At 41.9% G+C, this 27,527-nt stretch overlaps 1 pseudogene; it reads right to left on the bottom strand.

Annotated features, from left to right (window-relative positions):
- The window catches only part of AOX3P (aldehyde oxidase 3 pseudogene), a 98,007-nt pseudogene that overhangs the window by 15,942 nt on the left and 54,538 nt on the right, over window positions 1–27,527 (bottom strand).

Below are 27,527 nucleotides of genomic sequence, written 5' to 3'. Positions count from 1 at the left end.
GCCCTCCTCAAGGACCCCTGTGAGGCAAGGCAGAAATGGCTTGCTAGGGGACCCAGCAAGCCCACAGGCCTTTTCCTGCTGCTTCCTCTACCCCTGTATTTCATTTGGCTCTCTAAATTCACTCAGCTCCAGGTAAAGTCAGAATCTTCTCCCATGATCTAGATCGTCAGGTTCCCCAGTGATGGTGTGTGTTTCGGGATGGACACTCCCCCTTTTCCACTTCCACAGTTTGGGCCCTCACAGTATTTGGGGTGTCTCCTGGGTCCCGCAGGAGCAATTTGCTTTCTTCAGAGGGTCTGTGGGTTCTCTCAGCTTTCCTGATTTATTCCTGCAGTCGTTCTGGAGTGAAAGTTACAATGTGAGCCTCCACCCACTGCTCTGACATCTGAGTGGGAGCTGCAATCTAGTGCTGCCTCCCATCCACCATGATCTTCAAGATTCCAAAACAGAATTTTTAATAAGCATACTCGAGGACACCCAGCCTGTGGGGAGTTGGGGAGGTAGTGGGCACGATGACCCCTTGCCTGAGCTGATTTAGAAAAGCATCTGAAGCTGTTCCCTCCCTTTCATCCCAGGAGCATCCGGCTGGTAGGCCTTGGAGAAAGCCAGAGTAGGACCTCTATCTTGTTCACTGTTGAATCCTTGGGCCTTGCCCAGCACCAGATTTATGCAGGGGCTCAGCAAATATTTGTTGACTAAATCCACCATTGGTAGAACAAACATGTTAGTCCTGGCTGACAACTTCTCACCTCTTCCGAATCATGTCTACCTGGGGTCATTCTTTTTTGAAGATGATGGCCTTTTCAAATGTCCCTCATGACCAGTTCTAGGGCAGCTCTGAGCTCTGCTGCAGAGCTTGGTTTCTATCTGTGTAGGGAACTGCCTCATCCTGTCCTGGAAGAGGGTAGGCCCAGACAGCAATTCAGAAGCTGGCAAACTTGCCAAACAGTGAGAGATTGGCTGAGGCCTGGCATGCACATGGCCAAGGGGACTGTGTGGGTGGGGTGGTGAAGCCAGCTGGAGTTTCAGGTATTAACCACAACACGAATTGGGCTTTGAAAGGATTAGTAGAGTTTAGAAACGTCTTTATTTTTGGCTGATGCTCCTAGTTGGGCCCGTGCCCAAGGGTTTACCCAAGGGTTTATCCTCTGTATTCGGAATTTAAAAAATAACAGGCTTTAAAAAGCTTTGCTCAAATTATAAACAGAGTGCTAAACTGAGTCAAAGCTTCTACAAGGTACACATGCCCCTTCCAGCCAATTCTGATGTATCCTCTTAGTAGGGCTGCCTGCCATCAGGGGTCTCTGGGTTAGATGTCCCTGGGGCAAAGTTCAAGCATCCCAGAACCTGGGCCCTGCACAGCTGTGTCAGGGGAATGCTCGTTCATCCCATCTCCTATGGAAGGCACCATCTCACCTACCATCTGCCACTGTTCCACTTGGGTGTGCAGTCTGACTCCTGCACAAGGGCTGGAGGCAGTGGGATGACATCCAGCCCACATTCTGCTCACCAGACCCTAACTGTGAGGGGCACATCCACCTGCAGGAAGGGACCCTTTCTCTAATGTGTCCAGAGACACTCTGTGGGCTACAGCAGCCTTGCGGTGGTGACTAAAACCTACATGACCCTGCCCTGATGGAGTTTAGGTTCAACTAGGAGAGATACAATGAGGAAATACACAGACACACAGAGATGTGGGAGAGGGCAATCGAGGAAAAATATCAGGTGCTACCAGGGGAACAACTGTGGGCACCTACATAAGCTGAGGGGTCATAGCTGGCTTCCTGAAGATGTGACCTTTATGCTGGTATCCAAGCGTAAGAAGGTCCCAGTCAGGCGAGGATGTGGGGGAAATCCCAGGCAGACAGGCAGGGCATGATGGTTAACTTTGTGTGTCAACATGGCTGGGTTATGGTACCCAGTTGTTTGGTTCAACACTAGTCTAGATATTGCTGTAAAGGTATTTTGTAGATGTGACTAACATTGACAATCACTTGACTTTAAGAAAAGATTACTCTTGGTAATGTGGGTGAGCCTCATCCAATTAGTTGAAGGCCCAAGCCCAAACTGAGGTTTCCCAAAGAAGAAGGAATTATTCTGCTTCAAGGCTGCAACATAGGAGCCCTGCCTGAGTTTTCAGCCTGCTAGCCTGCTGTACAGATTTTGACTTGTCAGCCATCACAATTGCACGAGCCAATTCCTTCAAATAAATCTCTTTATGTGCATATATATGTAAATACATATGTGTAATATATGCATATGTATTATAGATGCATGGATGATATGCATACAGACATATGAGTGCATATATCCTATTGGTTCTGTTTCTCTGGAGGACCCTGACTGAACCAGGGAGCATGTGGAAAGGCCTTAAAGAAAGGAATAGCTGGGCCCATGTAAGATGCTGAAGAAGGCCATGTGGCCTGAATGCAGTAATTGTGGCACAAGGAGCCTCAGGAAAGGTCAGCAGGGTCATGCAAGGCTTTGGAAGCCATGTTAAGAACTATATGTTTTATCATCAGCTCAAGAGAAGCCATCAAAGGGTTTTTATTGTTGATTTATATAACTTTCTCCCTACTCATATGCTGTTATTAGCAGTAGCTAACTGCTGCCTTAACTCACATAAGACACCTAAGACATCCCTTAAGCAATACCTAATGCTGGCGATTAGCAGGCAGTTGGGGAATTTATTGGACCCAGGGAGGCTTCAGGTGACATCAGCAGGTGGCTTACTAGTCCATCTAGACTGCTCAGTTGGGTCCCACAGCAGTGACCAAGAGACAGCCCTGTCCTCACCAGAAGCCAGCTCTTCTCTGCTGCTGGATCTACACAGGTTCACACCCTACTACCCTGCAATTCCCTGCTCCCCCACTTCCTGGCAGGCTTGAGTGCTGGAGGCATGTGATAGGGATCCTATGACTGTGATTGTCTTTCACCTGATTTCCAGATGGTACCACCTATATCTTTCCCACACTACTGAATCCTGTCAATAACCCTGGAGAATGAGGTCCTTGCACTCCAAACTGTCCTCCCAGAGTCAGGTGGCTACCTGTGGTAGGAGTGGGCTCAGGGAGAGGTCTGCAGGGCCCAACCTGTCGCTCTTGTCCCTATACCTCAGCTGCATGCAGATGAGAGCACACAGGTGCCAGCCCACTGGGCAGGGATTCAAGGCCTGGAGAAACGGCACTAAGGGAAGAGACATATGGTCAACCAGGCCTTTGCAAGGTGGCATTCATTATAGCCTGAGGTAAAGTCAGTTTCTTCACCCAGTCGATTCCTGACTGTATCAGAGCTCTAGATTGGATTGGCCCCTAGAAGACTCCTCAAACTCCCCAGAGACTGCTGTGGAAACCAGACCCACCGCATTAATTTACAGGGAGAAACCAGACTGCAGCCAGTGCTGTGCACTCTTCCTGCAGGCACATCTACAGGAAAGTCAAACTGTGACCAAAAGGCCCTTTGGTGGGCTTAAAATTGGGCAGAAATATACAAGTGATATTTTACTTGAGCCATAGAGAAGCTTGATGAACAGTGCTACCACCTTGGCCAAAATTGGAGTGTGTCTGTCATGTTTGAGGCTGAATGTTCATGTAACAGGTACTTGATGTAAATATTGAATGAATGAATAAGTGAATGAGTAAACACCTGTCTAGAGTGAGTTTGCTTATTAGTGATAACAAGAGCATAAGCGACATTAGCAGCTAACATGGTCAGTTGGTCACGTGCAGGTACATGTGTTGCATCCCTCAATCTTCACAATTCTATGAGGCAGGCACTGCCATTGTCCCCATTTTTGGTGAGGAAACTGGGACTCAGAGTGGTTAGGTACCTGCCCAAAGCCCCACAACTAGTAAGTGGTAGAACTGGGATCGGAACTCATTCAGTGACACTCCTGAACCTTAAGCCCTGCACTATTGTGACTGTGTGTCACTTTCTCCTGCAGGATGATTGTGTTTGCTGATACATCTGATTTTTCCTGGTATCCAGGTTACAGGATGGTTTCTCCAGTCTCATTTTCTGCCACTCTGCATTGAGCAATATTACAGGTGTTTACCTGTCCCTATTACTTAGAGCTTCCATATTATTAAATCTTTAGAAGGTTTTTCTTCTTTCCTCTGGATGGCATATACCAATGATACAATTCATGTTTTTGTTTTGAGTGCTGGGCTAGGGGAGAAGCACCGAAGGCAGGTAACGAAGCCCAGTCTATCTGCACGTAAGGATGAAGAGTTCAGAGGTGCTGAGAACTCCCAGAAAGAAGAACAAATGCTTCCCAGGATGAAGGGCAATGGCTGCATGACAAAGGGACAATCCCAGCTCTCCAATGAGGTCTCAGACAGTGGTGTATGTCGTGCTGGGTCAAGAGGCTTCCTGTAACCTATATATGTCTTGGTTGAAAAATGAACACATTAAAAAAGCAAACCATTGGCCAGGTGTGGTGGCTCATGCCTGTAATCCCAGCACTTTGGGAGGCTGAGGTTGGGGGGATCGCTTGAGTCTGGGAGTTCGAGACCAGCCTGGCCAACATGGTGAAAATCCGTCTCTATGAAAAATAAAAAAATTAACGGCTTGGTGGCACACCTCTGTGGTCCTAGCTACTCAGGAAGCTGAGGTGGGAGGATTGCTTGAACCTGGGAGGCGGAGATTGCAGTGAGTTGTAATTGTGCCAATGTACTCCAACCTGGGTGACAGAGTGAGAATCTGTTTCAAAAAAAAAAAAAAGAAAGAAAAAAAAAAGAAAAAAAAAGGCAAGCCATTAAGAGAGAAGGTGACACTCTCCCAAGTTACTATCAGCCAGATATATTATCCCAGGATTTCAAAAAGCCACAACGATTGGAAAGGAGAGTGTACTACAATGAATACCCTTATTTCTAGGATCTGGAGTAGATGCCTAGCTGTAACCTTTGTAAACCCTCTGGAGGAGACAGAGTGCAAGCACTGTGGGTCACCTTCACAGGCCTAAGTAGTATCTGCGGTGGCCCAATCTTGTCACCTGTTTGTAGAATTTCATAGATATTATCTAGTTATTTTGATGCTATAAAAATATATTTTGGAAAAATATACCATGTTCTATTGATTTTTATTTTGATGAAATTTGTTTAAAAGAAGAAAAAACTGAAGTGACAACACAAGCCCCCAATTTTTGAGTAGCCTGTCCTTTCATGAAACTATTTAAATGAAAAGGCTTATTTTGAACTTGCTCTGGAGTGAATTTAAGTTTGCAAGGTTTGTTAGGGCTGAAAAGGAGGACATATATCACTCTATGTTGTTGGGGTGGAGGTTGGGGTAGAATTGGAGGAAGAAGTAATAACTGGGGTTACATTTGACCTGGATATAGGGAATGGGTACTTCAGAGCAGTATTTCTCCAACTTTTTTCAACCATATTCCCCTGTGAGATGTACATATTACATTTTTACCAGTCCACTCATGTGTATATGCAGACAGACAGATCCTTAAGAAATAAATACTTTCCCTTACTATGTGTAAAATATTTTGGTATTTTGTGTGTCATTATATCCTATTTGACTTAATTAAAAATGGTGTTTGTTGGCCGGGCACGGTGGCTCACGCCTGTAATCCCAGCACTTTGGGAAGCTGAGAAGGGTGGATTGACTGAGGTCAGGAGTTCAAGACCAGCCTGGCCAACATGGTGAAACCCTGTCTCTACTAAAAATACAAAAATTAGCTGGGCATGGTGGTGCATGCCTGTAATCCCAGCTACTTGGGAGGCTGAGACAGGAGAATCGCTTGAACCCAGGAGGTGGAGGTTGCAGTGAGCTGAGATTGTGCCATTGTACTCAAACCTGGGTGACACGAGTGAAACTCCATCTCAAAACAAACAAACAAACAAACAAACAAACAAACAAAAAAAAGGTGTTTGCTACCATCAGAGTGAACAGACAACCTACAGAATGGGAGAAAATTTTTGCAATCTACCTATCTGACAAAGGGCTAATATCTAGAATCTACAAATAACTTAAACAAATTTACAAGAAAAAATCAAACAACCCCATCAAAAAGTGGGCAAAGGATATGAACAGACACTTATCAAAAGAAGACATTTAGGCAGCCAACAGATATATGAAAAAATGCTCATCATCACTGGCCATCAGAGAAATGCAAATCAAAACCACAATGAGATACCATCTCACACCAGTTAAAATGGTAGTCATTAAAAAGTCAGGAAATCACAGGTGCTGGAGAGGATGTGGAGAAATAGGAAAGCTTTTACATTGTTGGTGGGACTGTAAACTAGTTCAACCATTGTGGAAGACAGTGTGGCAATTTCTCAAGGATCTAGAACTAGAAATACCATTTGACCCAGCCATCCCATTACTCGGTATATACCCAAAGGATTATAAATCATGTTGCTATAAAGACACATGCACACACGTATGTTTATTGCGGCACTATTCACAATAGCAAAGACTTGGAACCAACCCACATGTCCATCAATGATAGGCTGGATTAAGAATATATGGCACATATACACCATGGAATAGTATGCAGCCATAACAAAGGATGAGTTCATGTCCTTTGTAGCAACATGGATGGAGCTGGAAATCATCCTTCTCAGCAAACTATTGCAAGGACAGAAAACCAAACACCACATGTTCTCACTCATAGGTGGGAATTGAACAATGAGAACACTTGGACACAGAGTGGGGAACATCACACACCAGGGCCTGTCGTGGGGTTGGGGGAGCAGGGAGGGATAGCATTAGGAGATATACCTAATGTAAATGACGAGTTAATGGGTAGAGCACACCAGCATGGCACATGTATACATATGTAACAAACCTGCACATTGTGCACATGCACCCTAGAACCGAAAGTATAATAATAAAAGCAATAAAAAGAAAGGTGTTTGTAACATAGTAAATTAACTTTACGACCCTTAACAGGCAGTGAACCACAGGTTGAAAAACTCTACTCAGGAGTTTAACCTGAGAAATTTTACCCAAGGGACAGGAGAAAGGTACAGGGAAGAATGATCCCTGTCTTTCTTTAAGATGTACAGTATAGTGAATGTTACACTTTTTGTAGGGAAATATAGGGACTGATGGAGTGGGTCTGGGAGTCAGCCATAGATTTGATTTGACTGCAGAAAAAAAAAATCAGTTCAACCTATCCAATATTTATTAGGTGTACCCTATGTTTAGGCACTGTTTTAGGGCTGAGGATACAGGGTGAGTGGCATAAGCCTTGTCCTCAAAATGCTTACAGTTATTTACTAGTGGATAAGAGTATCTAGGGAATGCCTATAGAATAAAACCCAAGAGGTCCAGAATGGAGTCCGAGAATACCAAAATTTAAAGGATGGGCAGAAAAAATGGGAATCTGCAGTAACAACAACAACAAAAATCCAAAAAAACCAAAAAACACCAAAAAGCAAACAGAGGAGGAGGAAGCAGGAGGGTGAAGCATCACAGAAACGAAGGAAAGCGAGTGGTTTAAGAAGGAGGGAGTGGGGTCAACTGTGATGAATCTGCTGAGAGGCTCAGGATCAAAGAGAGTCCATTGTATCCAGTAGCCCAGAGGGCATTGGGGACTTTGGGGAGAGTGATTTTAGTGGTGAGGTGAGAACAAAGCATAGCAGAATTGAGATATAAACCAGTTTAAGTGAAATGCTATCTAGAGGCAGTAATTTTTGAAACTGACTGTTGAAATTGACCATTCCCTTAGACCTTATTAATATTTCCCATTTCAACATCTCATCTCTGTGTGTGGGTCACTGTGTTGCAACATCATGAATGATGACCAGTTCTTTAGGGCAACAGGGTGTTATTATTGAATGGTATTGTTATTGAAAGGGCGTCGTTAAGTCCAACCTTCTGGTGCCAACATATTGGAACCATAATTGAGGTTGAGATAAGGATGTCCATCTGGCCATGCCAATCATTAAAACTTAAAAAAGATTAAAAATCAAATGGAAGATTAAGTTCTCCAGGGACTATAAGCCTCTAAACTCCACTCGTATTAAAATGGATCTCAAGTCTCAGTCTTCTTGTGTGACATTTAGGTGATGGTATAAAACTCTCAGCTGCCTTTGACAGGGAAAACAAACACTACAAAAGTGCCTGGGAAATGGGAATATAGTTGGCCTTAGACAAGAGGAAGTGGTGTGGGGGTCCTGGAAAGTCAGATGAGGTGACAAACCAAATCATTCCCCCACAGAAAGGATAGATCATATTAGAGAACAGGCAAAATGCATGTATAGTGACATCTCTGAGTTTGGCTTGAGAGGGGATCCAGGGCTGCGCATTGGAAGGGCTGAGGAAGGGGCAGGGGGTTCCCTTGCTCAAACTCAGTTATTTCAACAGCCTCCTCTGAGCTTTAGGGAGGTCAGCTGTGTTTCACAGCTGGGAAAGATTATGTAACTAGAGCATGCAGGCAGCTGTGAAGAGCAAGGGTGCAGCATGGGCTCCAGGTCTCCCTGGCCCTGAGCTGGACTCCAGGCAGCCTGGGAAGACACAGGCATTCATGTCCTTTCCTGAAACGGGGTCTTGTGCAGAATGTGGAGATTGTGCACCATGTGGAGGTTGGGGTAGAATCGGAGGAAGAAGTGAAAGAGACAGGACCAGCTTTCCGCTTCAGCATCCTGAGCTTGGCTGGCAGGGCTGTCCTGGCTGTGCTCCCTCCAGGAGTCCGTTTCACTTTTTGGCACATTGGGGCAACCATCTCACTGACTTCACAAGGGAAGGTGCTTGGGAGCAGCTACAGTGTTATGAGTGGAGCTTAGCCCGCTTCTTGGTTGAGGGGTAGAGTGGGAGAGGTGGTGGTGTAGGAAGTTCCTCCCTGTTAACAGTGGGGGCAGGTTTTACAGGGTGCAGCCTCTCTCTGTTTGAGGGGTAGAAGATGCTCCTGCCATGAGGCCTTCTCCTCGCTGCTGAATAAGGTTCAGAGGCTGAATAAGGTTAAAGGAATTCATAGAACATCATCTGCTAGTTCACCTGTCCTTCCAGAGAGGATAAGCAGCCCCCACTGGCTTGCTGTGTACACATTCCGCGAGCTCCAGAGTGCATCAGGATATAACTGACTATAAGACAAGTTCTTGGAGTCTCATTTTGAGAGTTTTAGCAGTTTAGGTGAGCTACTGTACCATGTGATCCAAGAGGAGGGCAGGATCCTTCGGGCTCTGAAGTTTTTGTGGAGGTATTATATAACCACGGGCAGAGCTAAGCCAACCCCAGAAAGCTGCAGTAAATCATGGCCAAAGGTTCAGAAAGAGGGGATAGGTGCTTAACAAGCTAAGGGAAATTCACCGTCCCCTTTATCCCCACTCCCCTTCAAAAGGAAGGAGTGTTGTTACCAAAATAGGTCAAAGACTAAAGATAGTCGATTGGTTACTGATTTCACTGTGAGGACATTTCAATGAGGAGAGCTTGCATCATGACAAGCAGAGGGACCCAAACTCACATTGAGATGTTCTCTTGTCTTCATCTTGAGTGATTTTTCTGTCCACAGGATGGAGGTTTGAGAAGGCTGAGGCTGCTCTGAACAGGAGGTGGGAGAGAGGAGAGGCAGGGCCAGATCTCCTCTTTTGGGAGGAGGTTGGTGCTCTCTTTCTCTTTAGTTCCTCTTTGTCCTCCTCTGACTTTTCTTCCCACTTAGCTAAGGAAAGAGGGCTTGGGGCATTGCCCACAAGGGTGCTGTGCTCATCCTGGAAGGCGGGGGTAGGGATTAAACTCTAGCTTTTGTGGAGAAACTCTTCTTCTTGCCCCCAGCGTATGCAAAGGGGTCTCCATGTGGATGCCAACATAGCTCCCAACCTTCCACATGAGAGCTTGGTGCTGAAACTTGAAGGGAAAAGTGAGCTGATTTGTAGGTCAATGCCTGACACTTTGAGGGCAGGAAGTCAGGGAGCTTAGGGGAGTTTAGGATACCATGTCATGGCTATCTAGAATTATTTGTCCACCTTTTAATTGTGAGACAAAGAGTTCTTGAGAATTGTAAATGGAAAAGTTCTCTCTCTGTGTGTATAAGTTAAAATTTTTCTAGAAAAGAACCTTGTTCTTGAGTAAAGAGACTGCCAAAAAAAAAAAAAAAAAAAGAAAAAAACGGATAATATTCACTTAAAACCAATGTCCGTATTTGTTTATTAATTCAAGGACTCGGTAGTTTGTTCCACTGGGAAGACTTTGGGAAGTTCTAAATGTGTGTGTATGTGTCTGTATCATTTTCGGAATTGACTTTGAATGTGTAAAGGGAGTATTTTTTGTTTTTGACATTTTTCTTTTTAGACAGATACTGATTAGGTGAAGGAGTTGCTTGGTCAAGACCCTGGACACGTCAAGACCCTGGACCCCGTTTCAGGAAAGGACATGAATGCCTGTGTCTTCCCAGGCTGCCTGGAGTCCAGGTCAGGGCCAGGGAGACCTGGAGCCCATGCTGCACCCTTGCTCTTCACAGCTGCCTGCCTGCTCTAGTTACATAATCTTTCCCAGTTGTGAAACACAGCTGACCTCCCTAAAGCTCAGAGGAGGCTGTTGAAATAACTGAGTGTGAGCAATTTTGAGGGATGCGTCATAAGAGGTTTTTGATAGCATTCAAGGAGAAAAGGGGACTTGTGCTATGAGATCGTGCGTGGGAATGTTAGGAAGTCTTTGATAAGCATCTAGGGCTACTTTCTACCTCAGCAGCATTTCAGAGGCACATCTGCCTTCGTTAATGTTTTCCCCTATTTCTAGGATTAGGCACAGTTAGCCTTTGCTCTCCTAGTATTTCCTCATCTATTAAGCTGAGCCTTATAAAATTACCATCTTTATAGGTAATAAATGGTTGAATACAGCTGGGCGCAATGGCTCATGCTTGTAATCCAGCACTTTGGGAGGCCAAGGCGGGTGGATCACTTGAGATCAGGAGTTCGAGACCAGCCTGACCAACATGGTGAAAACTCATCTTTACTAAAAATGTAAAAATTAGCCAGGCATGGTGGTGGGCGCCTGTAATCCCAGCTACTTGGGAGGCTGAGACAGGAGAATCACTTGAACCTGGGAGGCAGAGGTTGCAGTGCGCCAAGATAGTGCCACTGCACTCCAGCCTGGGCAACAAGTTAAACTCTGTCTCAAAAAAAAAAAAAAAAGGTCGACTATGTCAGCGATTTTATATATCTCAATCTAATATTAAATAAGGACACCTAATGACAAAGCATGACCCCCTTGTCTTGGAATGCTTTGATGAACACAAGATTTTATTTAATTTTGGTACTGTGTTCTAGTGGACACAAGAATTTATTGAATTTTGGTACTGTGTTCTAGCAGACACATGAATTTATTTAATTTTGGTACTGTGTTCTAGTGGACACATAAATTTATTTCATTTTGGTGCTTGGTAATACCAATTTGGTAAGTTTGGTATTTGTCTGAAACACTTGAGGAAGAACTCATCTGATATCCTTAGGACCAAGGGGTTGAGTAAAGCTGGAATCCATCTGGAAACCTTTCAGGTCTTATGGGTGCGCTGTTGTTAGCCATAAGAGAGCAAATGAGACACAGACTGCTTTGGAAGGGCCTCTATGCTGGCCTCTGCTGATTCTGGCTCCTCTTGGTCATCTATTGTCATGGGAAGAACAAGGAGATGGAACTGTGAGGGGCTGGGAAATGAATCTGATTTCTCTTTTTGTATTATTTAAGCCTTGGCTCAAATGCAGCCTTCTAAGCCAAGCTTGAGAAGTGCATGGCTGAGTCCTCTGGTATGGGCAAGCATCACAAAGACAACAAAATCCCCCAAGATTCTGCAAAGGGTATCAATAGAGCTTCTGTATTTTATCAGAAAACTCCCAGGGCTTCTGGATGCCGAAATGGGTGTTAGAAATACCTCTGAGGACTAACAATAGCAGAAGGCATCTATGGGTCACCCTTTTCATGTCCTGGCATAATCTGAATACAGTTTGCCCTTCTGTGTTCTCTCTCATGTTTTTCATCTCTATATCTCTCTGGATTTATTCTTAGTGAATCACTCAATATGACATTTTTGTCCTGATATAGAGTTTGCTTCATTCATTCATCTATCCATTCATTTATTCATTCATTAAACAAACATACTGACCATCAGTGCTTACCTTGGAGGAGTGGATTGCTGCTGAATTTTGTGATGGTGTCAGCAGAAACACATGGAACTCCTCTGGGATCTCAGTAATTTAAGGAATTTTGTACCGCTTTGGATAACAGGTGTATAGGACCCCTTCAGGGGAATATTCCAGTTCCTCTAGTGTTAGTACTTCTACGACCTTGTGTAAATGCCCCTTCAATCGGAGACGTAGAAAGAAATGAATCTCACTTTTCCATGCTGTGTCAAGAATTTCCAAGTATAAAAGATGTTGCTCTTTAAATGACTGATTCCTCCTAAAGTCCAGGTCTCTCTAGCTTTTCATATTCTACTTGCAGATGACTTTCTGATATTCCTGGGTAGATTTCAGAAAAAATGCCTGGACCTGCTTATAAAAACAAGTAATGTTTAACTTTCAATGGTCCAATAAATCAGTTGCATGGTAGTGATTTTAGGAACAGATGACCGATTTTCCTGTGGCCCAATGTCTGGAACAAGGTTCATTCATCCCAAAGTCATCTGACCCATGGGAGGACAACTCTTCAGTCCCTTTTCCAGTTATCAGGGTGTCTTAGAAAGTCTGAGGATGATGGCTAAGATACTGGGTTTGTTCTCTCTCAAGGAACAAGGGTTTGGATTTGTTCTCTCTCAAGGAAGAATTTCCCAGCCAAATTCTTTAGCAGTGGGCTCATATCCCAGCATCACTCCCCTTCTTTCCCTCATTCCAAAGGCTAAATTCTGACATAATCTGATTGTATTTTTAATTCAATAGCTGTTTAACTAGAATTTATCCCTACAAAAAAGAGATTCAAGAAGATTTAATGTAAAAACTGTGAATGCTATGCTGAAATAAACTTCCAAACATTTTCTTTGTTAGTATTTGTGATGTGCTAAAACATTTGGGTTACATTAAAAATGCTAACAAATACAATTGTGTGATCTCCACTGTGGAGTTAAGGGCCCCAAGTTTTCAACCTTGGCTCATTCTCTCTCTCTCTCTCTCTCTCTCTCTCTCTCTCACCCACCCTCTCTCTCAATCTCTCTCCTCCCGTCTCTGTGTGTCATCATCCCGGATTCTCATGGTTTCAGCTATCACTTCTCGGTGGATCACTCTGAAATGTGCATCTTCAGCTCTGGTCCTGAACTTTGGACTTGGATATCCAGCTTTCTTCTTGACACTTCCCCCTGGATCTCCCATGGGCACCTTGAAGTCAACAGAGCCAAGCTGAACTCACACTTCTCTCTTTAAAGTGTGTACCTCTTTACTTGAATTTTCAGTTCCTGGGACTACCACAACTTTGAAAATCCATGATGGAAATTTGGAATCTATTCTTTCTTTATTTTTTTTGTACTACCTCTCTCCACCAACCCTGGCCAATTGCTGATTTTACCCCTTAAGCATTTCTGAACATCTGTTTCTTCTTCCTCCCTCTTCCCACTGTCCCAGTTTATGCCTTTCACATCTCTTGCCTATCTGTAATGAGTTCATAAGTGATCCTCGGTCATCAGTCAGTGGTTTCCATTACCTGTCAGTGGCACACATTCCTGGAAAATTCATTGAAAACACAGATTCCTGGGCCCCACTTGATTCTGTGTCTGTCATAGCTTACATCTCTGCAATCCATAAATGTTTGTTGGATGAACAAATGGAATTCAAGAATTTTCCTTCCACATTATGGTGCATAAAGAAGAAGAAAGACAAGGAAATAATTTTAGCTGATAGAACAAACTATTTAATATCACTTAGAAAACAGAAGACAGAGTTGCTTCTATCAACCTATATCTAGAACAGGTAAAGTATTACGTGACACTCAGATTCATAAAACATTCAGATTCTAACTCCTGATACAGTAGAATAAGGTGTACATATACCTGTCCTGTGTCCATAACAGGATTTATACTGAGAGAAGCATCCGTGATGATGTTCTGTAGTGAATTAAAAATAAGCTGAAAGCTACATTGCATACTCCATTTTATAATCAATAAGGATATCTTCTTTTACTGGCATTTAAATGTTGATTAGAAAATACCATTAAAGGCCAGGTGCCGTGGCTTATCCCTGTAATCCCAGCACTTTGGGAGGCTGTGGTGGGTGGATCACCTGAGGTCAGGAGTTCGAGACCAGCCTGGCCAACATGGTGAAACCCCGTCTCTACTAAAAATACAAAAATTAGCCAGAGGTGACGATGCATGCCTATAATCCCAGCTACTTGGGAGGCTGAGGCAGGAGAATCACTTGAACCCAGGAGGCAGAGGTAGCAGTGAACCAAGATCACACCATTGCACTCTAGCCTGGCCAACAAGAGTGAAACTCTGTCAAAAATAAATAAAGAAAGAAAGAAAAGAAAAGAAAAGAAAAGAAAAGAAAATACCATTAAAAAGTTCTACTCCTTGTAGAATCTTTAAAAATACCAAATATTGTCAGTTACAATATGTTTCTTAAAATAAATAAAAAATTAGAGGTTTTTGGCTAAGTAATTATTACAGAATTCTTGATATGGAATCTGCCAGAATTTTTTAAGCTTATAAATATTGAATACTAGTTCATCTCCCCATAATGTTTAAGTTGCAAATTTTTACCTTAATCAGCCTTAATATTGTACAGCCATTTAAAATAACAGTTGTGAAGATGAAGTATGATAGCAGCATATCCAGTGAAAAAAAGCAGGTTATAAAATTATATTCATAGATGAGAATGTATGTGTAAAGCTATGTAGAAAAATACTGGAGTAAATATACCACAATTCTCAATATGGGCATTTTAAAGTAATAACATGGAAGAGTTTTAGAAGACCTAACTTTTATAATGAAAACATGTGCAGGGTTGTCTTTATCTTCAGGATTAATGAATAGGCACCATTTATTGAGTATTTACTTTGTGTAAGACACATTGCTAACACTATATGTAGTATCTCATTGAATCCACATAAACATCCATGTAAGGTAAGTTTTAATAATTTTTTTCCCATTAGAGCTTTGCTTTTTATATCCCATTGTTTCCTTCCAGTTTATTTGTTGTTTTTTTTCCCATGAAAATTTGTGGTTGAGAAGCTCTTTCATTCCCGTTGGAAAAGTCCATTCTCACACTGCTAATAAAGACATATCCAAGACTGGGTAATTTATAGAGGAAAAAGGTTTAATTGACTCACCGTTCAGCATGGCTGGGGAGGCCTGAGGAAACTTACAATTATGGCAGAAGGGGAGCAAGTATGTCCTTCTTCATGTGGCGGCAGCAAGGAGAAGTGCAGAGTGAAGCGGGGGTGGGAAAAGCCCCTTACAAAACCATCAGATCTTGTGAAAACTCACTCATTGTCATGAGAACAGCATGGAGGTAACCAGCCCTGGATTCAATTACCTCTCACTGGGTCCTCCCACAACATGTGGGGATTATGGGAACTACAACTCAAGATGAGATTTGGGTGGGGACACAGCCAAACCATGTCAAAAGATTATGGAAATCTAGGTTGACAGTTATTTTATCTTAGCCTTTCGAATACATTACTCCATTGTTTTCTGGCATCTGGATTGTTAAAATGGTCTAGTGTCATTCTTTTGTTAGTAATCTGTCTTTTGACACTGGTGGCTTTTTAATATTTTGTCTTTTATCTGTCACCTTAACGTGTCCACATGTTGATTTATTTTTATATATCCTCCTCAGCACTTGTTATAGACTTTACATTTTGTATTTCTTTCAGTTCTAGAAAATTCTCAGCTAACATCTTTCTGCTATTCCCTGTATTTTCTACTTCTGAAACTCCCGTTAGACATGCCAGGGCATTTTGGTTTGTCCTTCATGTCTCCAATTTCTATTTCATATTTTTAATCGTTTTATCTCTCTGGGCTGTATTCTCAGTGAATTCCTCCACATAATTTTTAAATTCACAAATTCTGTTTTTGACTAGGTATTGTCTCAAGTTTTTTTAAGTTTAATGACAATGTTTTTCATTATCAGGGTATTTGGCTCTTTTCACAGGTACATATTCTTGATTCATAGTCACCATCTTTTTCATAGTCTCCCATTTTAAAAAATAGGTACATTTCTTTGAGGATCTTACACATATTTATCTTAAAATCATTTCAGTTTGCTCTAGTCATCCCTTGATAATAAGTTATCTTATTTATTGCATTTCACGGCATTAGGCTGTTTTTTTTTTTTTTTTTTTTTTTTTGCATGCTTTTAAAATTTCAGTCTACAAGCTCATCCTGAGGAGAGTTTCGTTTATTTTTTCTCCTCTATCCCTTATCGATTTTATGGTTGCTCTCATCTGGTTTTGTGGTTTAGAATCAGACCCTCTGTCAGCAGCTCTGGCCTCTTTTCCCATGGGGAGATTGCTTTTGGTTGGACCATTTCCTAGTTTCCTGACAACCATTGTAGCTTTCCTCAGAGTCAGGAATGAACAGCGATGGTTTGGCTCTGTGTCCCCACCCAAATCTCGTGCTGAATTGTAATCCCCACATGTTGAAGGATGGTCCTGGTGGGAGGTGATTGGGTCATGGGGGCAGACTTCTTCCTTGCTGTTTTTGTGACAGTGAGGGAGTTCTCCTGAGATCTAGTTGTTTAAAAGTGTGTGGCACTTCCCTCTTTGCTTTCTCTCTTCTGCCACCATGTGAAGATATGCTTGCTTCCTCTGCCTTCAGCCATGATTGTAAGTTTTCTGCAGCCTCCCCAGCCATGCTTCCTGTACAGCCTGCAGAACTGTGGGCTAAGTAAACCTCTTTTCTTTATGAATTACGCAGTCTCAGGTCGTTCTGTATAGCAATGTGAGCCTGGACTAATACAAACAGGAAAGCTTAGCCTCAGTCCCTGTTTCTCACAGAGAATAAAGCTCTGTTCTCCATTGTGATGAGGGTGGATTTCAGTCCCTGTTTCCCTGGAAGAGTTGAATTCTTGGCTGCTTTTGCCTGTTTCCCATCCTGGAGTCTGGTGCACCTAAAGCTTCAGTCCCCAATATCTATGAACTCCCACCCTACAGTTGAGGAAACGAAGGCTCAGGGGGCATATGTTATTATCCTAAGGTTGCCCAGCTAAGGCATGGCTGATTGACACATGTGGGCCTGTCTAATGCATGCAAAGTGCACATTTCTAACTGTTCAGGTGTGGCAGGCTCTCACCAAGAATACCTCAGGAGCAGGGGCCATGTCATGCTGGACTTCACAGCCTGGGAGAAGGTGTCACCAGTACTCGGTATACAGATGCTGCAGTGATTTGAACTATATATAAGGAATTTGGGTCAAGTTCCAGTTTCCATTAAGACATTGTCTTGCCAGTAGGCTTCATTTGCTCAGGTCCAGACTTATGTGCCCCTGTTTTGAGGCACAGCTGTCATGTGTTTTCCAGGGGCTTTTCAAGTAACTAAGTCTGTTGCCAGAAGATATTAGAATAAAAGATGTGTGGCTTTCTCTCTGGCTATGACAGAATAATAAGGACAGTTCACCACACGTGGACTAGTGTGTGGTAACTTATCTTTATTGTGCCTTAGTATATGTGGATGAACCAAATGCTGATTTGTCATTTGAAGGGGCTTATTTAAAAACCTGGAACTACTGTGACATAGTGAACAGAGTATGGAATTTAGAGTCTGTTTTTGAGTCTTTGCTACACCATTTACTAACTGTAATTTGATTGGGGAATTTAACCTCTCTGAGCCTCAGTCTTCTCATCTGTAAAATGGGCATATCAATATTAATACCTAGCTCATGGAGTTGTTATGGCGATTAATGAGGTAATATACTGGAAAAGGTTTTACTAATTGCAAAGGGGTATACAAATGCTAGTGGTATGCAAAAGCAAATCTGTGGTATACAACTATGACAATAGCATGATATTGACAGCACTACAAATTAAGCTAAAATTTTACTAATTCAACAACCGTTTACTGAGCACCTATTATGTGTCAGGCACTGGGCCAGGCTCTGGAAAAATAAAACTGAGTGAAATGCAATTCCAATTACCCAAGGCAGAAATGAGCATTGCTCTTTCCTTTTTACTTCCTCACCATTCCCTCAGCAAGTGCCATCAATCCATCAATTTTCCATCTGAAGTAAGTTTGGAACCTGTCCCCTCCTTTCCATCCCTACTAGTACTCCCTAAGTTCAGGTCCTCATCCTCTCTGGCTTAGATTATTGCAACACCCTCCCAAAGGGTCTCCCCACTTCCTAGTTCTGCATTAGTCCTGCCTTTTCCTCAAATCCATCCTCTATGCAGCCACTAGACTGAACTATCTAAATTCCAGACTCAACCATGACTTCCTTCTGTTGAAAACCCTCCATTGGATCCTCACCCCTAAAAGACAGATACCAAATGTGTCAGTGGGTGGGAACATGGCCTCTGTGATCCCTGACTAACTCCCAGCTTCATTTCCCAGAATCCCTTGCTTTGTGCTTTCTACAAGGTGGCCCCATGTTCCCCAGACACAGCGAGTAGGTGTTGCTATTTCTCTGTATACTAACTCCCCATCTGCCACCTCGCCTGCCTTTTTCTATGAGCATGACTCGTCTTCTAGATCTCTACTCCAGAAGCTTTCCCCAACCATCTTTCTGCCTCTTCCCCCTGCTCAGGTTGCATTAGGAAAAATGCCTAATAGTAGCATTATTGACTCAAATGGTATGCACAATGTGAAGTGTAATACATATTTCGAGAAAAGTTAAACCACTGAGATAAATTTTGGCTAACACTGTAACAGACTACTCATTTTTCTACATGCTTGCTGACACCAAAATGATTATTTATTATTTGCCTATGTGATAGGCAAAAAAGAAAAAAAAAAAAACCGCAAAAAAACAAAACTATGCCTCAGCATTTTTACTAACAATTTACCATAGCAGGGATATGGTATTTGCCACTTACCTTGTGAGTGCCTGTCATATCATCAATTTCAACTTCAGAACAGGCGGCTCTAAAACCACAATGAGGGTAGATGTCACCTTCTCCCTTCTCTCAGTCTATGTGAACTTTAGAGCCCCTGATAAGACAGAGTAGACTGTGGTTAGATTGTAGGACTGGAAATGGAGCTTCAGCTAAGAATATGGAAATCAGGTAAGTTAAATTGGCTTCAAAGAGTTAAAATATGCCACAAACGTAGAATGTTATGCTCCTCAATGTTTCACCAAGTACTTAGAGCAGGGGAGACATGAGCCTACCATGAGGAGAATAATCTGCTTCATTTCAAAAAAGGAAGATATACTTTTAACTTTAAAAAGCCTAAAAATTTTAAAAACTCTACTCCACAATATATCTTTGTTTTCAAAAATATTGAGCAGCATTTTAAATGACTATGGTTGAGAAAAGAAAGAAACCCCAAAATACTTTTCTTTTTTAAACCATCTTGTTGGTTGGTGGGCTAGTTGCTGTGGCAATGAGGATGTATTTTGCCGGAAGTGAGGCTAAAATGAATTCAAATGACACAATTTATGAGACCAAGCACACAGATGGTGGCCATTCCTCCTCTTTGACTTATTGCTGAGACATTTTGAAAGCCCAGACTCACATACACTTGTGATACAACTGCATTGTCTTATAAGCTATGTTGGGCAGTCACGGAGTTGATAGGTCCAGATCCTGCTGAAGAGCTGTAATATTTCAATATATCCAGGAGGATTTTGTTGGAAAGTTCCAATAAAATATTTTTCAGCTAAGGAGAAAAAAAACCTTCAGTGAAGGACTTTTATTCATGACGTGGTTCTTTATTTCAACAATAACACAGACATAGAGGTCCTATGATCAACTCTCTCCACTCAACTTTGAAGTATCATTTCCTTTGTAGTAGTCTTTCCATCTGAGATCAAAGCATTTACAACTGTGCCTTGCAAGAAAAAACCCTGCTAAAGAAGCCCTCTTTTAAAAATCCGTGATTAATAATTACAACATAACATAATAATGCGTAACGTAAAATTACTACTTTATTATAACATGTATAACAAAATTACTACTTTATATAACACAAAATTACTATTTTATATATAATAATATATAACATAAAAGTACTACTTTAAGCATTTTATATGTAACATAAAATTACACTTTAAGCATTTTTAAGTGTAGCACTTTGTGCCATTAAGTGTATTTACTCTGTCGTGCAACCATCACCACCATCCATCTCCAGAACTTTTTCATCTTGCCCAGCTGAAATGCTGTCCCCATTAAACACTAACTTCTCGTTCCCCTCTCCTAGCTCCTATCAACCACTATTCTACTTTCTGTCTCTATGAATTTGGTGCCTCAGATAAGTGGAATCACCCAATATGTATCCTTTTGCGAGTGGCTTTAATAAGCCTGCTTTTGAAAGCCACTCTTCGAAATGTGAAATCATTCACTTTATCTGGGTTTTGTATCTTTGTGTGTCTGTTCCAATGTGCACGGTTGTGTTCTCTGTCTCTCTCTCTCTCTCTCATTTCTCTCCACCCCCACTTCCTCCTCCGTGAAAAAAAAAAATTAAAAATTCAATCTTGAGTCTGAAACACATTTTTTTTGGGCAAACAAACATTAATGTAGTCAAAAAAGTCTCAGTTCTTTTTCCATTTTATAACAAATGGGCAGATATCCAAACCATTGTTTTTACAGCATGGAGAAACATTGTGTCATTTAGCACAGGGAAAAGTAAACTCTCTGGGGCTAGGTATCTCTTGGTGAACGGTGCAGCCTCAGCTGGTGCATTTGTGAGGTGGAGTGTCTTAATGAAGGCCACTGCTCAGGCAGTTCTGTGTCTGGTGCTTGGCTCCAGCCATGCATGTGAACTGCACATATTTAATATATCAACACCATGTTCAACACAAAGCTCACAAGTCATGAAACGTGACATTCTCTTTACCACTCTCAAGCCCTTTGCCAATTAGAACATATTCACAGACATCATCATCACATAGTAGTTAGTGGCCAGATCTGTCAAATTTGTGCTTTTAATTAGTTGCAGTACAAACAATCTGGTTAACTGCTGTTTTGAGCTGCTCTTCAAGGATATCTTTTGGTACCTCTACTGATGTTATGAAAAGGTATCATTTGATGCTGTCATTTGATAAGATCAGCTCTCTTTTTAATCTCTTGTCCTATTTGGGGGCACATTTTTACAATAGTAAATCACCCCAATTTTCCCTTTTATGTGATTTTTCACCTTCTTACATGATTTCGAAATTAATCCTTACCTTTGAGTAACTTTCTTTATTTTGCTACTCCTGGTCAAAGTTTTCATTAGTTGCAAAAATCTCAGCAAGTTTTGTTCCTCAAAATTATATAACTTGATCCGTCTGGACAAAGTTGCTGATATTAAATAACTGATGCTGGCATTGGGGAAATGACTGCCATTTCCAACATGGTCATCTAAATGAATGAGACTTTCTTCTTTTTCCTATAAACTCTCCATTCTTCTCTTTATTCCACAAATACTCCAACTCCTTGTCTTCCTACACTGCCATTCACCCTATGATGTTAGTATTTTACACATGCACACATGTATATATATTCTATGATGTTAGTGTTATCATGGATAATACAGGTTATAATATTTTCTGAGTATGACAACTCCTCTTTTACCATTTGTCTTGTAGTGAAATTGGTTTTGACATATACGTGTTAAAAGTTGCACAGTATTTTTCAGAAGTATCTGTCAGAAAGTGACTATGTTAACACATTAAGCAGAAGAGGAGTTTGTGAAGTCTTGTGAGCTTGGGAGAAAAACAGAAAGAGAGGTAAATGCTGGCAGTGGGCTGGGAACCCCTGCCAAATCTGGGTATTTCCCAGCTCGGCTGACAGTAAGATGGATATGTGAGTTTGGCTTGCATAACTGCACTAAAGAGTCAGTTTATTGATGTTCCCTTTTGAATTCTATGTTTGTTAGGGCAACTTCTGGTTCTGGTCTGGTTTCCTGTGTAGACCTGCCTGCAGGGGAATGTGACCACCATGTAGACTCTGAACATTCTGTTCCCTCTACAGTTGTTATGATTCTGCAACTAAGGAGAACGAAGAAGTGGGGAGGGCTCTGGTGATATTTTGGCTTCACATCTAAGTTGACTTTCAGAGAGAAAGCAAAATGGGCCACAGGTCAACAGTAGAGTGAATTCCAGAAATAGAATGCTGTGAGGACTTTAAAAAGCAAAGATCAGGAGGCAGTCTCCTACTGATGGTATCTCAGGATGCTTTCTAGGGGCCTTTTAGAAACGTTTAAGTTTGGAGAAATACAGCAAAATAAAATAGGTCCAAAGAAGAATCATAAAAATGATTACATGATGGGAACCCTGTTCTTAGAAAAAAAGAGCAAAAATTTATGACCAGATTTGACCAGTGGGAGCCCCTTCCGTCCACCTCGGTGGCCTTTTGACATGTCCCCATTATTCTGTGAATACTTCCTTGAGTTCTGGTGCAATTAAATATTTCAGGTTCAGTTTTTACTTTCCCTGCCCTAGTCCTGGAATCAGCTGTTAGGATTGGAGCATAAAATTAATTGTATTAAGTAAATAACAATAGCAACAAATTATCAACCATTGAATAAAACAGGAAACCATAAGCCCACACTTTTTTATAAAATAAACAGAAGCCGGGCGCGATGGCTCACTCCTGTAATCCCAGCACTTTGGGAGACCGAGGCGGGCAGATCACAAGGTCATGAGATCGAGACCATCCTGGTCAACATGGTGAAACCCTGTCTCTGCTAAAAATACAAAAATTAGCTGGGTGTGGTGGCGGGCACCTGTACAGTCCCAGCTACTCAGGAGGCTGAGGCAGGAGAATTGCTTGAATCTGGGAGGTGGAAGTTGCAGTGAACTGAGATTGCAGCACTGCACTCCAGTCTGAGCAACAGAGCAAGACTCTGTCTCAAATAATAATAATAATAATAATAAATAAATAAACAGAAAGTTTAATGAGGAACAATATATTGACGTAGTTTCAAAGTATCTCCCCACAGAACATTTATTAACTACAGAAGGAGAAAAACCAGCTCACTGTGGAGAGTCTTGGTAGATGCCATCTTAACCAAGTGTGACACGAAGAAGTCATGTGTTGCCTGGCAGGATGCCATGAGGGGAACACAGAGTCACTTTTGTAATATTCTGACAAAGACGCATAACCTTGATCTAACCACAACAAAACAATAGACAAACTCAAAATGGGAGACATTGGACAAGATAAGTGGCCAAAATCTTCCAAAGTGTCAAAGTCATGGATGTCAAAGAGAGAGAGGGAAGACCTGATCCCTGCTCCAGGACACCTCAGAGACAGGGCAACTCAATGAAAAGTGAGATTCTGTATTGAATATCTTGCTATAAAATACTTGATTGGGACAATTGGCAAATCTTGAACGGAGTCTGATAATGAGATAGTAGTTGTGTACCAGTGTTAATTTCTGGATTCTGATGGGTATATTGTAGAGCGTGTAGGACTAAACTCTTAAGTGTTCAGGGCTGATGGGGCATTAGGTCAGCAATTTACTCTCAAACGATTCAGGGGAAATAAAATTCTTTGTAGTGTACATGCAACTTTTCTGTAAACTTGTTTCAAAAGCTAAAAACGAGTTAAAATCAATTCTGGTGAAGAGAAGATTGAGAACTGGCTAAATAATGTTCTTCAGGTATGACAAGTGTTGTTATAAGGAAGGTCTTTTTCATCTGCTGGGAAACTTAAGAGATTCATGTGAGACATATGTATTTAATTCAATTTCACTTATTTCCTAAACAAGCTTTACATGAGTCGATTTATAGAAAGCATTCACATTAGATACAAATACAATAGTCAAATCATTAAAATAAGTGTAAAAGATGAGAGTCAAGAAATGAGATGAAATGAATAAGAGAGTAGGAATTTATATACGATAAAAACTGGCCAGGTATGGTGGCTCATGCCTGTAATCCTAACATTTTGGGAGGCCGAGGTGGGCAGATTACCTGAGCTCAGAAGTTTGAGACCAACCTGGGCAACACGGTGAAACCCTGTCTCTACTAAAATACAAAAGAAATTAGACGGGGGTGGCAGCATGCACCTGTAGTCCCAGCTACTCGGGAGGCTGAGGCAGGAGAATTGTTTGAACCTAGGAGCCAGAGGTTGCAGTGAGACAAGATCATGCCACTGCACTCCAGCCTGGGTGACAGAGCAAGACTCTGTCTCTACAAACAACAAGAGCAACAACAAAACATAACTAAATGAAGCATAAAATTTAACTTTGAGTTTCCTGGTTGCCAAGGCAAAGATATAAAAAGTTACCAAGTGCTTATATTACAATAAGCCCTGGTTGGGTCCCAAGACTAGCCACCAAGCCTCTGTTGCATCTGAGTCTCTTTCTCCCTCACTGTCCATCCCTCGTCATCTGCCATAGCCTCTCAAGCTCACAGTTCTTTGTCTCTGTTGCTGGCGGCCTGGCTTTTTCTGCCAGCTGCTTGTCTCTGGTGGCATTCTATACTTATGTGCCAGGATAGCTTTCCATTTTTGCCTATTGCTGTGAGGAAATTTCACTTTTCTCAGTAAAAATAAAGTTCAGAACCTCAGGGTTGACATTGGGTGGTCCTTATGGCCTTGGCTTTCACCCAAGACTCACTTCCTTTGGGGTCTATGTCTGATCCTACCATTGACACATTGGCCTAATGGGGCACTGTTTCTCTCTTTTTTTCTTATACTAGATGCAGGACTCTTGGGTTGATTCTTCATAGACCAACTGATCAGAGTTAGAATGTTCATATAAGACTTGGATAAATGAAAGGAGGAAACAAAAGAACAAGAGAAAGAGACAATTTCATTGATCTTTACAACTCAACTTACTTCTCTTCAATTGTTGAACCAATACATGGGTTCTTCCTGGTTTCTGGTCTACCTCCTCATGATGGTGACTATTATTTATACCCACTGGCCAGGGGTGCCTGTAACTACCATGGTTGACCTGTGAGACCAACAGAAGCTGAGCTCCCTCAGTTCTAGTTTCCTAAATTCACGTCTTTCGTCTGGGTTACTGACACTGGGCATGACCTCCCCATTCAAGAAGATCCAACCTACCTTCAGATGTGAGCTTTGTATTTACAGATGCCACCAGGATACCAGACAACCCTCCCAATAAGCCTAGGAGATGTGCCCATGTATGCTCAATATGGTAAAAGCATGGTTAGTTTCTTATTGCTTCCAGCGAGATCTTCCTGTTGCTTGTTTGGACAAATTCTCATGTCTGATGGGGTACCTTGCTCAACTTCCCATGCTATTTTTATGGGGTTGTTTTGGTCATCACAGCTTTTATAACCAATCTCCCATTAGACAAGAGAAGAGAGTCACAAGAGGCAGGATATAAGGCAAGATTTCTGGAGAGCAGGAAATATTAGAAAGCCCAAAGTGCTGCATGCTTTTAGACACTAAGACTGAAAGGTGTAAGCACTAAATCCATACTGGGAAGCACTAAAAGCTTTGCAAAAATCCCTCTATCTTTATCTGTCCTCACTATTCACAGGATCATTTAATATCAAACCTATAAAACTGTGGCAGGTTTATGTGTACTAAGGCATCGCAGGAAGGAAATTATGGGACTCATCTCAAAATTATCTACCTTCCTGTTCTGATAATATAACATTTCTCTTTCTAATGAAAACCTTTCAATAAAAAAGAAATAAAATAAATAATAATAGACTTAATATTAAAAATATAAACAACTGAGCACATCTTTTCAAAGTTCCTTTTCCATTCTAAAAGGGAATAATTATAGGACAGTATTAGATACCTCTTACCTAAAATATCCAGTGGCAGAGAGACTAATGCTTTGAGCAAACGCTTCATTAACCTGCAAAAAAGAATATGATGAAAGGAAAAATACACAACTGGACAAAAACAAAACATGGGAAAATAATGGCTTTCTAGATGTCATAATTTTCCTTATTGTTGGGAATGTTATTTTACTGAGTGAACAAGCAGAGTGCCCAAGTGGGTTCTCTGCGCAGAATGATTGCTAAGGATGCCCAGGATGATTGCTAAGTCACTGCTTTGGTGGATCTATTTAAAGAGCAAGGGAAGAAGTGATGAAGGTAAACACCTGCGGTGGAAGTTTAAATTCAGGGTCCCCAAACAAAGTCTAGCCGAGGATCTCCATCCTCCTGTCTCCATATATGGGGAACCAGTCTAGATGGAGCGTCAGCTTGGTTGGAATATGTATGTATTTTTAAGTTTCAGAGAAACTAAGAGATAAAGGAGGTAAGTTCGGTAATCCCTCAAGTTACTGCCACCACATCCCATCCATCGCCGCTCCCTGAGGGCTTCCCACAAAACTTCAAAATCACCTGGAGACTTTCTAACAGCACTAATTAAATACTCAGGGCCTTGCAGAACTTCTGCTGCCTCAATTTTTAAAAATCTGGGTCACGTTTTAAAATGAAGTCTTTATTCTGAAAGAAGAACAAGAACTACCACCCAAAGACTATCCAGTTTTCCCTATAAATGTTTGAAATGCAGGTGTGAAAAATAGCAAGCATTTGTAGCTTTAGCTGAAGCTGTTTTTCAAAATGTAATCCAATATAACAGCTTTCCCTGCAAGAACTTCCTTTAAATGTATTGCTTTTTTCCCCCGCAAATTTCCAAAGTTGAACTTTAGATGATGTAGGCTCTATCTTCCTTAGCAAATAACCAGACACACACTAAGTGGTATTTAAATATGAATGGCTTTAACACTGTTACTGAGCTATTTCTCCAGATGTGAGTACATATCCAGATGAACCAGAGATTTCTGTTTCATAAGATCTGGTTGTAAGGTGAATGATTGATTTATATCTGTCCCTTATGAACTCAGCTTACTGATCTTTAATTGCTGGACCAACGTAAGAATGACTTTCTTCCTTGCTCCTGATCACCTCCTTATGATGGAGATACTATCATTTTATATCCGCCAGTCAGGAGTGCTACTTAAAGCGTGGTTCAGCAGTGCAGGTATTACATGGGAGGTTGACAGAAATGCAGACTCTGAGGCCCCACTCAGACCTACAGAATAAGAATCCGCATTGTAACTAATGTCCAGGTGATCCGCCTGCTCACTGATGACTGGGGAGGGATGCCCCAGGTGGGACAGGACAGGAGGAGGAAGTGGCAGGGATGCAGCATACGTGGGAACAGGTGCTTCCACTCACTGATCCCACAGGAGCTCTGCAGGCTTCAGCCACACCTGGTGCTCACCCACTTCTCCCAGGTGCCACTAGCACTCCATCTGATGATAGGTTCGAAGCATTCCACGAGAGTCTGGCAGGTATTCTGCAGGTGGAAATGGACGGAAGAGTGGCAGAGAATCAAACAGGGAAACCTTTCAAACTCGACTGTGTTTCTCACGCTGTAGCAATCACCATCCTCCCTGCGTCCTGCAGATACCTTCCATTTGGCTTGTCTCCACCTCTGGACAAGCGGCTGACTCTGGTGTTCCCTGTGGAACCAGTGCCAAGCCAGGGCTTTTTCACCCAGGAGGTAAAAGTGGAGGCTAGAGGGAGGACAGATAGAATGCAAGATCCATTTGCCTAGTTCAACCAAAATGGCTCTGTT

This window comes from Papio anubis, chromosome 10 (assembly GCF_008728515.1).
Source record: "Papio anubis isolate 15944 chromosome 10, Panubis1.0, whole genome shotgun sequence".
Classification (NCBI taxonomy): Eukaryota; Metazoa; Chordata; class Mammalia; order Primates; family Cercopithecidae; genus Papio; species Papio anubis.
Note: the sequence above shows the minus strand (reverse complement) of the source record. Positions and strands in the feature narration are given on the sequence as shown.